Below are 14,252 nucleotides of genomic sequence, written 5' to 3' on the forward strand. Positions count from 1 at the left end.
GATATGGAAATCTGCACTGCAAGTCAAAATAAACAAAAATCACCTTGCAGCATGTCTAGGGATTTAGCCCAAGGAACCTCCTGACCTGCTGCTTTCATTCAATTTAGCAGATACTATGGTACTAAGTTTAGCTAGAAAGTCTCCCTACAGACAGAAACAACTGAAAGGTAGTCAAATCTTGCCATGCTTTAGCTATTAAATACCACCATCCAAGCAAAATATGATGCTTTGAACATTTAACTAATGAATTTGATTTTGCACTGAAGCAGACGGTGTTGCAGTTGGGTGCTGCTGCTCTGATGAGAGATGCTAATTAAGAGCTGACAAGTAGTAGCTTGTTAAATCTTCTGTTCGTATTTCACCATAATCGAGGCTACCTGTGGCACTCGTCCCTTTCAGTGCAAGTCAAACGGGTTAAACTTCATCCCTACTATTAGCCACCATTTGGCTGAGATTTGGTATGCAGTTAATTGCAATGGAAATACAGTTTAAGTTGATCCTTGCCACTGCTCAGCTGCTAGTTTCTGCCTTTCAGCCCTGCATCCCTGGGGCTTGCTATTATTTCTTCCACACTAAACGGTGAAAAGATTTCAGGCTCAACAGGAGGAAGATGCTAGGCTCAGACCTAGTTTTTGTGGCTTTCATTCTGTGAGAATGGCTGAGTTTGGGCAGTTATAAAACTTGGATGCAGACTAAGCTTCATATTTATATGCACGTTACAATATGGGCTTTAGTATTTGTTAAAGTGTAACTTTTTATATAGTAAGCATAAAACTGTATATATCTGCAATACCAGTAGTTTCAAGTACAAGTAGTGCAAGAGGAGTTTCCCATTAAAATTCAGATTACAAATTGGTGATGTGATGGAGTTTGGGTCCCTGGACTTTATACAGGTCTTTGTTGTACTCTGAAGTTCTCCAAGTTTATAGTTTACAATTTAAATTGCTGTTAAAATGTATCTTTCATCACCAGTTTAGTGGGAGGGTAAACTATTTAGTCTTTTCCTCCTAGAATAACTGGGAGCGAAAGTGGTAACTACCCTATTTTTATATACAGAATGTGCATGTGAAAACATTTTGACTGAGCAGCAGTAAAGGTCATGCATGGGGAGAAAACCAAGAGAAAGTTTAACTACAGATCTGCCTTCCAGATATAGTAATCCAAAAGTGTGGGGAGTAGCTGCTAGGGTGAGGACGAAGCTTTTGGCAAGAGTAATCCCACATTTTTCTTACCGTTCACTTGTCTTCCTGAGCATGCAATATTACAAGCATAACCTAGGTTTAGCTGGGCTACTGGTAGCTGGAGACCCTCTTTTGCAAGAGTTCATGTTATCAGAAATAAAGATTTTGCATACAAAGTAATTTTCAAATGTTTAAGAACAAGCAAGTGTTTTGGCATCATTAGATATTTATTCTGGACTTAATCCCAGCCCACTAAAATCAACAAATGCCTTTTTGCTGACTTTCCAGGGTTTTGGAGTAAACTTTCAACTGCTGACTGATCTTCCACATCCTCACAACGAAAAATTTAGAGAGGTGTTAATGATGTTTGTGAAGCTGAAAGATGTAACAAAGGCTTGTGGCCGAAATAGACAAAATTTCTTTGTTAATTAAATTAAACTCAGAAAATTAGACAATAAAAGTTACCAAATTCTTCAGTGCACCTTTCTGTATTAAGAGATTAGTTCATGCTGTAATGCTGTCATATTTTAAGTTATTCAACTACAGAAGATTTTTGGATGTTGAATGTGTGTCATTCCTAATGAAAATATTTTCATTTCACTGTTAGATTAAGGTGCTAGGTTCACAACCTTGACATCATGCAACTTTTTGAAGTGAGGTTTTGCATATCTCCATAAAGCACAGTACAGACAGAAAACACCACTACATGAATACGAAACTGTAGTGTTCTGATTCTTTCTCTCTGCAATTTAATTTTTTTTCCAACTTCAATACACAGAATACAAGAAAGCTTTTGCTATTACCTGGTGCCATTCCAAGATGGCAGTGAGCCACTGTAGAAATCAGAGCCAAGGACAGTACAGAATTAAAGGCCCCAAGAATACTTTTACTACACATATGTGTAAACTCTATTTTAATCCCTGATATTGCATTTACTTCATCTGTATTGTATTTCATTCAAAATGATTAAGTAAGTGTCCTTCACTGAGGCTAAGGCATATGATACTTGAATTTTAAGCTCAGACATTCTGAATCATCAGTATACCAATAGTAGAACTCTCTTTTTCCTTTGAAACCAGGACTTTCTTGTTTAATTAACTCACTATGCTAGAGAGAACTTGACACAAATGTTGAGGTGCCATCCCAAAAGAGAATTTCTAAGAAAGTGTAAGTGTAAGTCAGTGTGCACTAAGAAAACCTAAGATGAAGCACCAAAAACAGCTGCTGAGAAGGACAGAAAAATAGCCATACACCCCAAACCAAAGCTGTCAAAGTGGTTTTGTTTGCTACCTAATACAAATACATGTATAGGGCTAAAATGTAATCCTGTATTCTGCTGCCCCTCCAGCCCACCCCAATCTGAATTTTCACAGACAATAGCAAATGACATCTTAAAAACTGGAAGAAAACTATCCTTTGTTCCCATCTGGCAGAAATCACTGAATAAAACTTTACCTAACAAAGTAAGTTTGGAGAAGAACAAACAAAGTAATATAGTTTAAAAGATTGAAAGCAAAGAGCCAAATCTGTTACTACCAATATAGCTACACCAACTTCTTTTCACTTTTGTTTTGATAATGGTCATCATGTTTTACTCTGGGTAATGTGCCCAGGTAAGCTGAAGCACATAATATATTTTTTGCTGAAGATTCTTGTCAATACAATTTTTCATGTGTACAGATTCCACATTAATCTTTTAAAATAAGCAGTATTTTCCTAAATAATTCAACGTTTGATAGAGAATATTTTTAAATGGAGAAGATTTTTTTTGTACAGCTAGTAACAAAATTAAAAGTTATAAAGGAACATCAAGAACCACACGAGTTTTTGTTTACATGAGAAAATAATGGTTCAAAGCTGTGCCAGGGAGGTTCACACTGGACATCAGGAAGCACTTCTTTACCAAGAGGGTGGTCAAACAGTGGAACAGGCTTTCTAGAGAGGTGGTTGATGCCCCCAACCCTGTCAGTGCTAAAGAGGCATTTGGACACTGCCCTTAATAACATGCTTTAACTTTTGGTCCACCCTGAAGTGGTCAGGCAGTTGGACTAGATGATCATTGTAGGCCCCTTCCCTGAAATTCTATTCTATTCTATTCTATTCTATTCTATTCTATTCTATTCTATTCTATTCTATTCTATTCTATTCTATTCTATTCTATTCTATTCTATTCTATTCTATTCTATTCTATTCTATTCTATTCTATTCTAATTCTGTTACACCACTGAAAATGCATACACTGTTAATGCATTTAGCAAACTTCTGAATTAACACAATTTCAATTAAAAAACAGTTTAGTGTGGCTTGGCTAAGGCTTAGTTAATGAAATTAAACTGCACTAAATAAAGAGCTTCCACAATGGAGCTTGCACTATTATAATTTACTTTAAAAAATACAGTTCTTGTAAAGTGATGAAAGTTTCTCATGAAGACAAGATTTAGCTGCCATAGTAACAAAGCCCCTTATTTCCAGGATGATGATACACTAGCATTAAACAGCCTTTAAGTTGTTCATCTCCAGAGGACTACTCATCTTTATTCGAAGAAATTTTCTATACATAAGACGGTCCAACACAACTAACTGCAGCATCACTAAATAATAGATGGGCCATACAAGGTGCAGATCATCCTACGCACTTCTCGTCCCCTATCATGACTGAAAAATAATGAGTTCTCATCAGATTTGTTTACTTGGGCAGTTAGCAAAAATAATACTAGCACCCAATTTGCTACCAGCGGTGTTCTAGTTCCCCTGTATGAACACACAAACTCATGGACACACAAACAAGTTACACACACATGCCTTGATATAAGAGGCTTGAACTAACACATTTTACCTTCCATTTGACACAGACTAAGAGCATGAAGAGGGTCAGTTACAGAAGATTAAGTGACACGTGGAGACAGGATCATGTTCTGAACCCATGCTGCATGCTAACACAGGCTTCCTGTGGTTTAACGACACCCACTACCAAATTCCATATTTTCCAGAGCAGCCTAAAGCTAAACCACAGAGAGAGGTTTGAGGAGAATCCATGAAAGGAGTTAACAACTAATGAGCAGTCGGAGCTATTTCCCCATGTAGACAAGTCCTTAGTAAATAGATGCTTCCTGTCCACTTGCTTGGCTGCACCGAGCAGAGATGATTAATGCAGCTATGCATCCTGACAGGCTCCAACTCCCACTTGGTTGTAAAAGGGGAAAATCATGGCCAAAGAGGGCTGACAGTGAGGGCTAGATTTTCAGTTTGGATGATAAATAGGTGCCACTTTGATTCTGTAACTCTCTCTAATAAAAGTGAGAGGTAGAAGACATCTCAGAAAACGCTAAGAAATGTAAATGAGAAGAATAGGTCTTTCTCCAAAAGCAAGCTTTTAATCATCATCTTCCTTTCTGTTCTGGAAACTAAGGAGCTTGGTTATCCTGTAAGCCTCAACTGAACTGATGCAACACATTTCTCCCTCAGTACGTATAGTATAATAAATAAGGTATGATGACATAAATAAATATATGATTTTTCATGGTATATTAGCAGGGAATGTAATTCTGCACAAAGTCAGTTTCATACTAAACAATGAGAAAGAAATATAAATTTTCCAGATCAAAGAATTAGGTGTGTATGGAAAAGCACTAAATCGTAAAAAAAGGTAAATTCATTGCAGATGATGTAAGCTATATGGTAAAATATGGAGTTGATATTGAATTTTTGCAGTGTAATGTGAGATTCCAAATTGCTGGGTTTTCTTCTCTTTCTCTGAACTACACACAACCAACAGTATCTTTAAAGTACAAATTGTGATTCTGCTGCTAGTAACAGGACTTAAACCTTAGATGTTTGTAAAAACTATTCCTCTACAAGGCTACATTTTTATTGACAAAAGGCAGCTGAATCAATTTTCGTTGCTCCTTAACAAAAATGAAGACTGCCCGAACTTGTTTCTTTCAAAGCTATTCTCTTTGGCCTCTCCCTCTCTATAAATAAAAGCACAACTACAGAACTTCTAAAACTGCTCAGATATTGAATTATTTGAAAGTCAGTGTGTGTTATGCAAGCGTGACCACTTTTCTCCAGAAGTCAGGCCATAAGCAACGTCAGCCCAGAGGAGACTTTCTCTTCTCAACAGTCATCTCAAGGAAAGCTGATACTATAATAAAGAAAGAAAGAGCAATTCTGAAGCAACTAAGGTTTCCATACTGAAGCTCCTCCAAACCCCAAATGCCTGGGTTCACTCTTGGAAACCTTCAGAAATACGCTCAGAACTTACAGAGTTAAAATACATTGATCTGTAATGCAGGTAAGATGAGCCAAAGATAAACACTGCCAAAGCTTACAGGCTTTTACAGCATTAATCAAAAGAAACTTTAAGGCAGGGAGGGGATCAAATTGTAAAATCCAAGCTTTAGATCCTGCTTCTGAAATTCAAGGCGAATGTCAGAAATAATGGACCTGCAAGTTTCATGCAACACTCCCCCAGCTGTGGGACAGTTCATCAAAACAAGAGAAACAGAATAATATATTGTAGAACTGGAAGCCTTTCCCCAAGTCCTCACCTCACTTAGTTTTCTTCTCTCTGTTTTTTAGAGAGTGTATTTTCTAGGTTGGGCACAGACATCTGGCTTAAAAGTACACTCTGAAGTATATTTGAAGCATATACTCTCTCCTTCACAGGCATTACCCAAATTCACTAATTATATGCATTCCAATAAAGCTTTCCTCTCATTCTGCCCCAAACCAAGTCTATCATCACTCCTTAGTGAAGCCTTAATCCCTATCCGTTTCAAAGGTACTTTTTTTTTTTTTTTTTTTTGCCATTGACATTTCAATTTCAATTTGGTTTTATACCTCAAAAGCAGGTAATTTATGTTGTTTGCGCCTTCTTACTTCAGACTGCCCTCAGCTCTCCCCCTAAACCATTCATGTCTGGACAAAGATGAAGCTTGCCTAGAGGACAATTTACAGACATGTGAGAACAGCAGTTCTCATGAAAACCAATATACAGTGATAAACAACTGCATTCATAACTAAACAAATCCTTAAGTGGAAAAGAGCTGAGTATAATCACGAGCCTTTTTTTATCTTTGCTGCAAAAGTTGGTAAATGAAAGGTGGAAAAATGGTAAAAAGTTTTGAAACTATAAACTTTATAAAGAGAAACTAAAAGCTAAAAAATTATTCAAAGAAAGAAAGATCTTCCAAAGAAACCGGTCAGGTGATGAAAATATGTTGCCATTACTACAGATAAAACTAGTTTCTCAGCAAACCTGGGAGCAGCTGACATCAAGAAAACTTTGCCCTACCACTGCAGGTTACAATTTCCTCCCTGTACATTGTTTAAAAGAGACAGGAGTGAGTACAGGAGGAATATACACTTAATTTTCTAACCAGCTCTTGATGTGGCTGATGGTATGGGGGAAGATGGCAAATGGGATTTTCTGGCATAGAATTTTTTTCCCAATACCATACATGTTACTTTGATTGCAGTCTCAAATTTGTTGAGCTATTTCTATCAAGGATCTTGGTGGGACCTCTGATGTGATCTCTTTTGATAGACTTTCTATTAGTTATGACTTTCAGATGCTTCCAACTCTTTATTTCTTATTTTCTCTTACCTGAAGCCAACTTACAACATGTCTTTATTTTTTAATGTAGAGAATTCTTCTCAAGGCTTTTTCAGGACAAGTTGTGGATGAACTGAATTACACACTTTTTTGATATTAAAATCCATTTCTCATCAGCATGATTCTTGCATTTTATATCTGCTCTGTATGACTTCTATGGGAAACTTACTACTTTGACCAATGGTTTGCTATTATATTGATATGCAAGTCCATGGCATATGCTAGAGCTACAGGTCAGAGAGACAAAAGAGCCCTCTGCAGCTCTGTGAGATTATGCTACTTCTCACTTGCAAAATGATGTTCTGCCTCTCCTCTGGCAGGTGCATCTGAAACCTATTTTTTCAAGCACTGGTAATGATGGCGATGACACAGAGCAGATTACAAAGGCCCTTTAGGGAGGAAATAACTTCCTGAACACTCAAAAGCTCTTCCTGCTAGGGCTGAGGTTTATTAAAGGCAACAGGACCATGCTGTTCTCTTCTCAGCCATTTCCTTCAGACACAGAAACATAGGATTAATAATTTTGTCAGCAGAAGTAGGACTTAATTTTTCAGATTATTTCAGTTATTCTACTGCCAACAATTAGATGGGTTTTTCTTTTACTCCTTTAAGATGAATGCAGATGAATGAGCCAGCGCTCTGACACATACTTAGCCCTACAGGGTGAGGGAAATTTATGAAAGTGCAGGACGTAACTGAATAGCATGCCATCCTTGTGGCTACCAACAAAAGTTAAAACCCAGGAAAATTAACTAATCCTATCAACAACCTAATATAAATTTCAGAAAATGTCATACACAAAATACAGCCTCCTGTTGTGATTTCTGCAAAAACCTTTTCTGCCTAACCCAAAGAAAATGATCTGCAAAAGTATCTTAACATTATGGTGTTATAGCAAAGGGCAAGCCTGTAGACTCAAAGCTTGGATTTACAATATAATATTCTGAAGTAAATAGAGGAAATTAATGCTAGAGTTGTGGCAGTCTTTCTAACCAATACATTATTTTGTCATGTGGTGTTCTTTCAACCTAGGCAGAAGACCTGGAGTCCAGTGTGCTGAAGCACCTGCCTGAAACAACTCCAATTTGATGCCTGATGCTGAACGAGGCATTTAACTCTGGGCTACTTCACCAAGCACTAGAAACCACCTGAAGCACAGTCTAACGCTCCATTATCCTCTTAAACTGCTCCCTGTCCTACGGAACCAAACCCAAAGTGGAAACAGAGAGGTTAATTTGTTCATGACAGAGTTTTTGAAGCTGGATTACCAGATTGCTTGATTTCAAACAGGTACTCCTTAGGAAAGGGGTTACTTTCTTGCCGGAGTGTCACTCATTATCACATAAGACAAATCCATTAATTAAGAAAACCAAGTCTAAATTTGGGAAGACTTCATAATCGTAGTGGTTTTCTTACAGGCTTATGTACATATTTCTTTTTTATATAGTTACATGCTAAAATTCATTCTAAAATGTTATAGAGTGTGCTTAGCCTCTACTTCTACTTCACTTGTTCATGACTCTTTCATAAAGGTTAATTTAATTTTTCATTTTGCTTTCTGGAGTATGCCATGACATAAAGCGAGACTATAAGAGCTTCTTTCACTTTGAGGAGCAAGGTTTCTTTGTTTCAGTGATGACAGGGCCCCGCAGTCAAAGTGACCAATGCCTTGTACTCTATACCATGAAATCTAAGTTGTTTTCCACTGTTTTCACCTATATTAACAGAAAGAGAATGTGTCTGTCCAAGTGATGACATATGCTGAAGGAAAAACATAGGGAATCCTGAATTGGTTATTTTAAATCAAAGAAAGACCATAGTATTGTTTTTAGCTTTCACATCTACTCTTCCAGTGCTGAGAGATTCTGACTTTAACCAGCTTTTTTCTGTTGAAGATCGTCTGCTATTTTACTTTTAAACACGAGATTTCCTACTAAAACCAAATGTGGGTTTACAATCTTCACTGAGCATCAACAACAGAAAAAAACTCCTTTTGGGGAAATGCTTCAGGCAGTGTTTGTCTGAGGCTGCTGCCACCACAGTGGTCACCCGTGGTTCAAAGCACAAGTTTAAAGTGACCGCTAGAAGTTTTATTCCCCAGGCTAGCAACATGGCTGTTAAACCAGACACTGTCCGGCTTTCGTTAGGGTTTGTGCTCTTTCTGCAGCCTTTGAGCGTAACTGTTGTGCTAAAGAAGACACTGACATTCATGTCAGTCTCTGGATTGCAGCCTCTGAGTTTATGACAGATGGGAAACCAACGGAGGAGTTAAAATCCTGTGAATCCACACACAGCTTATAGCCAGTAGCCATCTGGCTGGGGATCTACATAATACCACGAGAGGATGACAAAAAAAAAAGGCAAAAAAAAGGCAAAAAAAAAAGCAGTTACATTTGCACTTCCATTTCTCTTCCCCTTCTTTGTGCTTCCTGGTTTGAATATACCTAATAATCACATTACAAATAGTCTTTCAACAATTTCATACAGGTTAAACAACTACAGTACTTTCTTACTAGCACTTTCCACAGAGAAAAATGAATTCAGCATTAGGCAAAAAGTCCAACACATGACAACATTAAACATTTGTCTCTGGCAGGAAACAGCCAAGCAGGCAGCATTTAACAAATGCGTAAGCATTTGAGGAGAGAAGAGAGAATGGAAAGCACCAAGAAACCCCATTCAGCAGCGCTGCCAGTTGCTCTCTAACAATTCAAGGCAGAAGTTGTAACACAGGGCCCCTAAAGTATAATTACTTGGGAAAAAAATGTGGCCAACAAAAGTCACCTAACCTGTTCAGAGAAGAAAGCAGCTATTTACCCCCAAAACGTGCTGGGAAGGCTGAAAATCTGGTTTTCAAAGGAAAAAGCATAAGCTTCATTAAAACTCCCTTTTGCACAACAGTGTCTCCTGCTAGCTAGAGTCAGGAAACAAGGAAACACACAAACCTTTTTTAACATCTTTTGCCATGTCCAGCTATGCATTTTCAACCCTCAACTGCATGTTTGTTGGGGTTTTAGTTTTGTGAAAAGAGCAGATTTCTGACATAAAGAAAGAATAGAGCCTCTAGACCAAAAATTCCTTTCCTTGCGTGCTGTGTTGCAAAAATGAGAGCATATTAAGCAACTGGAGAACAGGAAATAACACTGACAAACAAACTGATATTATTTCCATAGCATGGTCGTTCAAAGGAGGACATTTGGACCTTCATCTCCCCAAATCAATAAATGTTTATTCTACTTTTGGCAAAACTGCTGAATGCTTGTGTACTCCTCATAGTCCAACTGTTTTATGATCCTTTCAGTGAAGTAGATAGTCACATTAGAGTAGCAATGAACACTGAGCTGAAAACTTTTTTAATAAAGGTCTCTCCTTCAAAAAATGTTTTATTCGTGCCAAGATGGTTTGTGGAAATACAGCAGTTGTAACTGACATGTATGTGGGAATGTATCTTGGATCCCTTCACCTCATCTGGGGTGTCTGGCACCACAGGTGAACACTGTAGAAGCCCCGGTTATATAGCCAGTGTCCTACAGCGAGTCTGTTATTTTGTTAATGTAACCTCCAACATGGGAGATCGGAAAAAATGAATTAAATGCAGACATCTAATTCTGAGCTAATCACTCTACGCTCCCTTCACACTTGACATGATCTACTCAGTGTAACAATTCATCTTGTTGTGAAGCAGACATTGCAAATAGGTCAGATGAATTAAGCCCTAAAATTAACCATTTCTCTCCACGGAAGATGAAGTGAGATTAGGGTGACTAGTTCATGTGGCTGGACTTAAATCACACGCATTCCACTCAGGATGTCTTTATAACCAGTGCCTACACTTTGCTTGTTTAAAGTCCTACTTGAAACTGTATTTCTTACATCTCAGCTAAGGGCTTTAGCCACCATATTATTGATTTTTCTGCTACTTTGCCTTTTTTGGATGTAAAATTTCATCGATATGTTTTCAGTTTCCATATGGACATCTTTGAATAACTGGAGATATCTTATTTACCCCATCTGTTTAAAGTCAAAAATTGCAGTCATGTTTTTCATGGAGAAAGGCTTAAATAATTATATTTTTTTCCCCAAAATAAAAAATAAACAGAGAAATTTCAATTATTACCTCAGAAATATCATTGCAATTCTAGTGAAATGGCTGATTAATGGCAGTGTCTGGTATATATTCTAATTTTCAATGTGAATAATGCATATTTTGAATTATTTTTTTCTTGGCAGATTGAGTTTTTAATTAAGAAAAAACTGCAGTGTAAGACATTTTTTCATTTTTCTTACAAGAAGGGTAATTTTTATGAATGTGGCTATCTAGCCAGACAAAATGAAACTGCAAAAGCGTAACTGTAGAATTTTCTTCAGTACTTTATGACAATACCTTGATCAAGCAGAAACTGAACTAAGAAAGAAAATTAATATCCTTACTTATTTCAGGAGGCTAATTTTCACTAACTCCTAGGTCACAAGGCTGTTTATTTCAGATCAGTAGTACCTTCATTTAAGGTAAAGTATATATTTTTCATCCTTTTTTATAAATTCATGGCCTTCATCCTCTATACCATACCACTACTGGAACTGTTATCTCACCCTCCTGACTTTATCAGCATGCAATTAATCAAATTTATTTGGTTAGTGTGAGTTTGATTTCTGTATGCACTGCCTGCAACCACCTCCAAATAGTTTAAGTGCAGTAAAAAGAAGTTGCAACATACAAGTAGCAGAAATTTTCAACACTAACGTCTCCGTCTTCAACAATCTAAAAGCCTCCCTTTATTCACAAGAGTTCCTTCAATTTGACCTTGATTTTTACGGACTTCACGTAAAGTTATAAAACAGACTGTAAAATAAATAAGAGAAATGTTGAAACCACAGGTACAAGCTCCCTTCCCAGAGAAGCTGTTAGTGGAACTACATCCCCCGGGCCAGTGAGCCGCCCACCGAGGAGTCACCCTCCTCACAGGCGACGGATGCCCCAGTCCCTTCAAGGACTCCTCTGTAGAGAGGGTGCTGGAAAAGCACTTCAAAACATTTAGGATTTATCTGACACTATAATTCAAACCTTCAGCCGCCCAAGCGATCTTTATCTCTTTCTGTGATTTACCGAGGTTTAACAGCATGTTCTTACTCTTTCCTAATTTGCTAACTAAAAAGAAACAGTATCTAAATTCCTTCCTATAGATCTTACTTACTAAGCAGGAACTCACATTTGATTCAACTCTGTCTACACCCTTCATATCGCATTTTAAATAAAATATTTTAACTTCAGCAGTTGCTATTTAGAGCAAACTTCAGAAATAAAAAATTAAAGGAAAAATCAGATATAAAATACACTTCCATTTGTATTTCAAAAGAAAATGCCTGATTCCATTCAGGCATTCAGTTCTTATCTTACTACTGCTTATAAATGCAGGGGGATTTTGCATCAACTATAACAACTGATTTACAAAAGAGTTAAATTAAATCCCAAAGTAACATAAAAAAACGTTCAAGTTCACTTCTATTTGGTGGTGGATCAGGCAATTTTGTGCTTTTGCAGCTAGCAGCACCACCACATCACCAGGTCCTTTTGTTTCAGACCACACTGGTGTCGTTCAACACAGCACAGAAAAGCGGGGCAATGTTCTGTGCAAGCGTTTGACACAATATGATGACATACAGAAGACAGTATCCTACTAGTAGCAATGCTTCAAAAAAATTAGATGCTACAAACACCCACAATGAACCTTACTAATTGCAGAAGTGACAGAGAGGAACGAGGTCTTTCCAGATGCTTACAGGTAATGCGCTTATGTCTTAAATCATGAGATTTGATTACCCTTCTCTAAGCATGCTTTGCTGCCACTGTTATTAGCCTTTATATCATCAAGCCCTTTTTGAAAATTGAACCACTATATTTAACTATATGACCTCCACGGTGAATTCTACAGGCTAAATGCACACTGTCTGAAAACACTATTTATACCTTATAAAATTACAAGCTACTCTTAAATATCTGATTTCTTGATCTTATGAAGCTGGAAAATAAGCAGAAAACAACACAACCTGATCATTTCTACTCTTATTTCATATTACTATATATCTCAAAACTTTTTTTTTACTACTTCATTTCAGAGAGAATACATCCCCACCCCACTCCCTGTCATCTCACAGGGAGACTCCTGTTACTCCCCTCTATATTATTTAATAGTCCTACATTTTATAGGACTTTGAAAATTTTTAAATTTAAATTTTATAGACTGAAATCATTAACTTTTTATCTCTTCTTCAGTTTTTGGGCTCTCTCTTACGGTTGCCAACTGCAGCAAGGCGACTTCCTCATACACCTCAATTCAAAGCCCTCCAGTAGGACCGTGGAGGAATGAAAAGGAGTTCCAGAGTTGGTTTTTTTCCCCTTCAGCTATTCTCTTTAAGAGTTATGGATTTTTCTTTACTCTTTGAAGACATCTGTATGAAATTACCCACACAACAGTAATCCTAACAAAACCAAGATTTATTAAAACAAAGAGAAAATGGAATTAAAACAAAATAAGTTGTTTGCTTAACATAGCTGAATTTACAATTCGCGTAAGTTAAATTAGATAAGGCATCAACCAGATAAGCTTGACTTCAGATAAAAAAGAAAAAAATGAATCCTGTAGTTTATCCTTTGAAATCAAATATCCTTTCTGACCACACCGGTCAGCCTATCAGTGCCGCTTGCTGCTTGGAGACCAACAATTCGCTCTTTTGTCTCCCACAGATATGCTTAATAAACCCTGGTTCAGCTTTCATAAACACTTTTCCAAAGACAAACAAATGGACTTTGGTAAACAGTTTGTCTCCATTTCTGAAGAGTTATACCACTGAGGAAACAAAAAACCTTAATTATGATTTATGACTGCCTTTTCAAGGTTTATGACCCAGCTCAAATGCTGCCTCTTGCTAACCATCTTGGCTGGCTCTAGGTTTTGGCTAGACCCATGGGCAAACCTCACCTAAAGTCGTTCCTTTTCTCTTCCACTTGTCACAAGTGATGAGTTATAGACAAGGGCTAAGGCTCGCTCTTACAATCATCCACATCTCAAAAAAAAGTCCAATGGACCTTTGAAAAAACTCAATCTTGGCTGATGTCTCAAATGACAGATTGTTCTTTGTTTCTGCCTTTATGGGTTTTAGGACTCACATATACATAGTTTTTGCTTGAGTACGCTGTGTCATTTAGCAGATGGTATTTCCTTGATATAAGAGTATGACTCCTGGATGGCTATAATAAAAACTGATCTGTAATAGAAACTTTTGCCACTGTGGAAGTATAATGAAAATGGCAAGCTTGTTCCTTTTCATACGCAACTGTGATTGCAAGCACGTTAGCAAAAATGGCTTAGATAAGCAGAACTTTCCATTAAGCAAATGAAATAAAGACAAACTGAAAACAGTCCCACTGAACAGATGTACCAGAAGAACGAGGA

General features: G+C 37.3%; 1 protein-coding gene across 5 annotated transcripts in view; it reads right to left on the reverse strand.

Moving 5' to 3' along the window:
* ZMYND11 (zinc finger MYND-type containing 11) overlaps positions 1-14,252 on the reverse strand; it is a 106,637-nt gene that overhangs the window by 65,675 nt on the left and 26,710 nt on the right. The gene's annotated exons all lie outside the window — the stretch shown is intronic.

The sequence above is a fragment of the Tyto alba genome, unplaced genomic scaffold (genome assembly GCF_018691265.1).
Source record: "Tyto alba isolate M040663 unplaced genomic scaffold, T.alba_DEE_v4.0 Super-Scaffold_38, whole genome shotgun sequence".
NCBI lineage: Eukaryota > Metazoa > Chordata > Aves > Strigiformes > Tytonidae > Tyto > Tyto alba.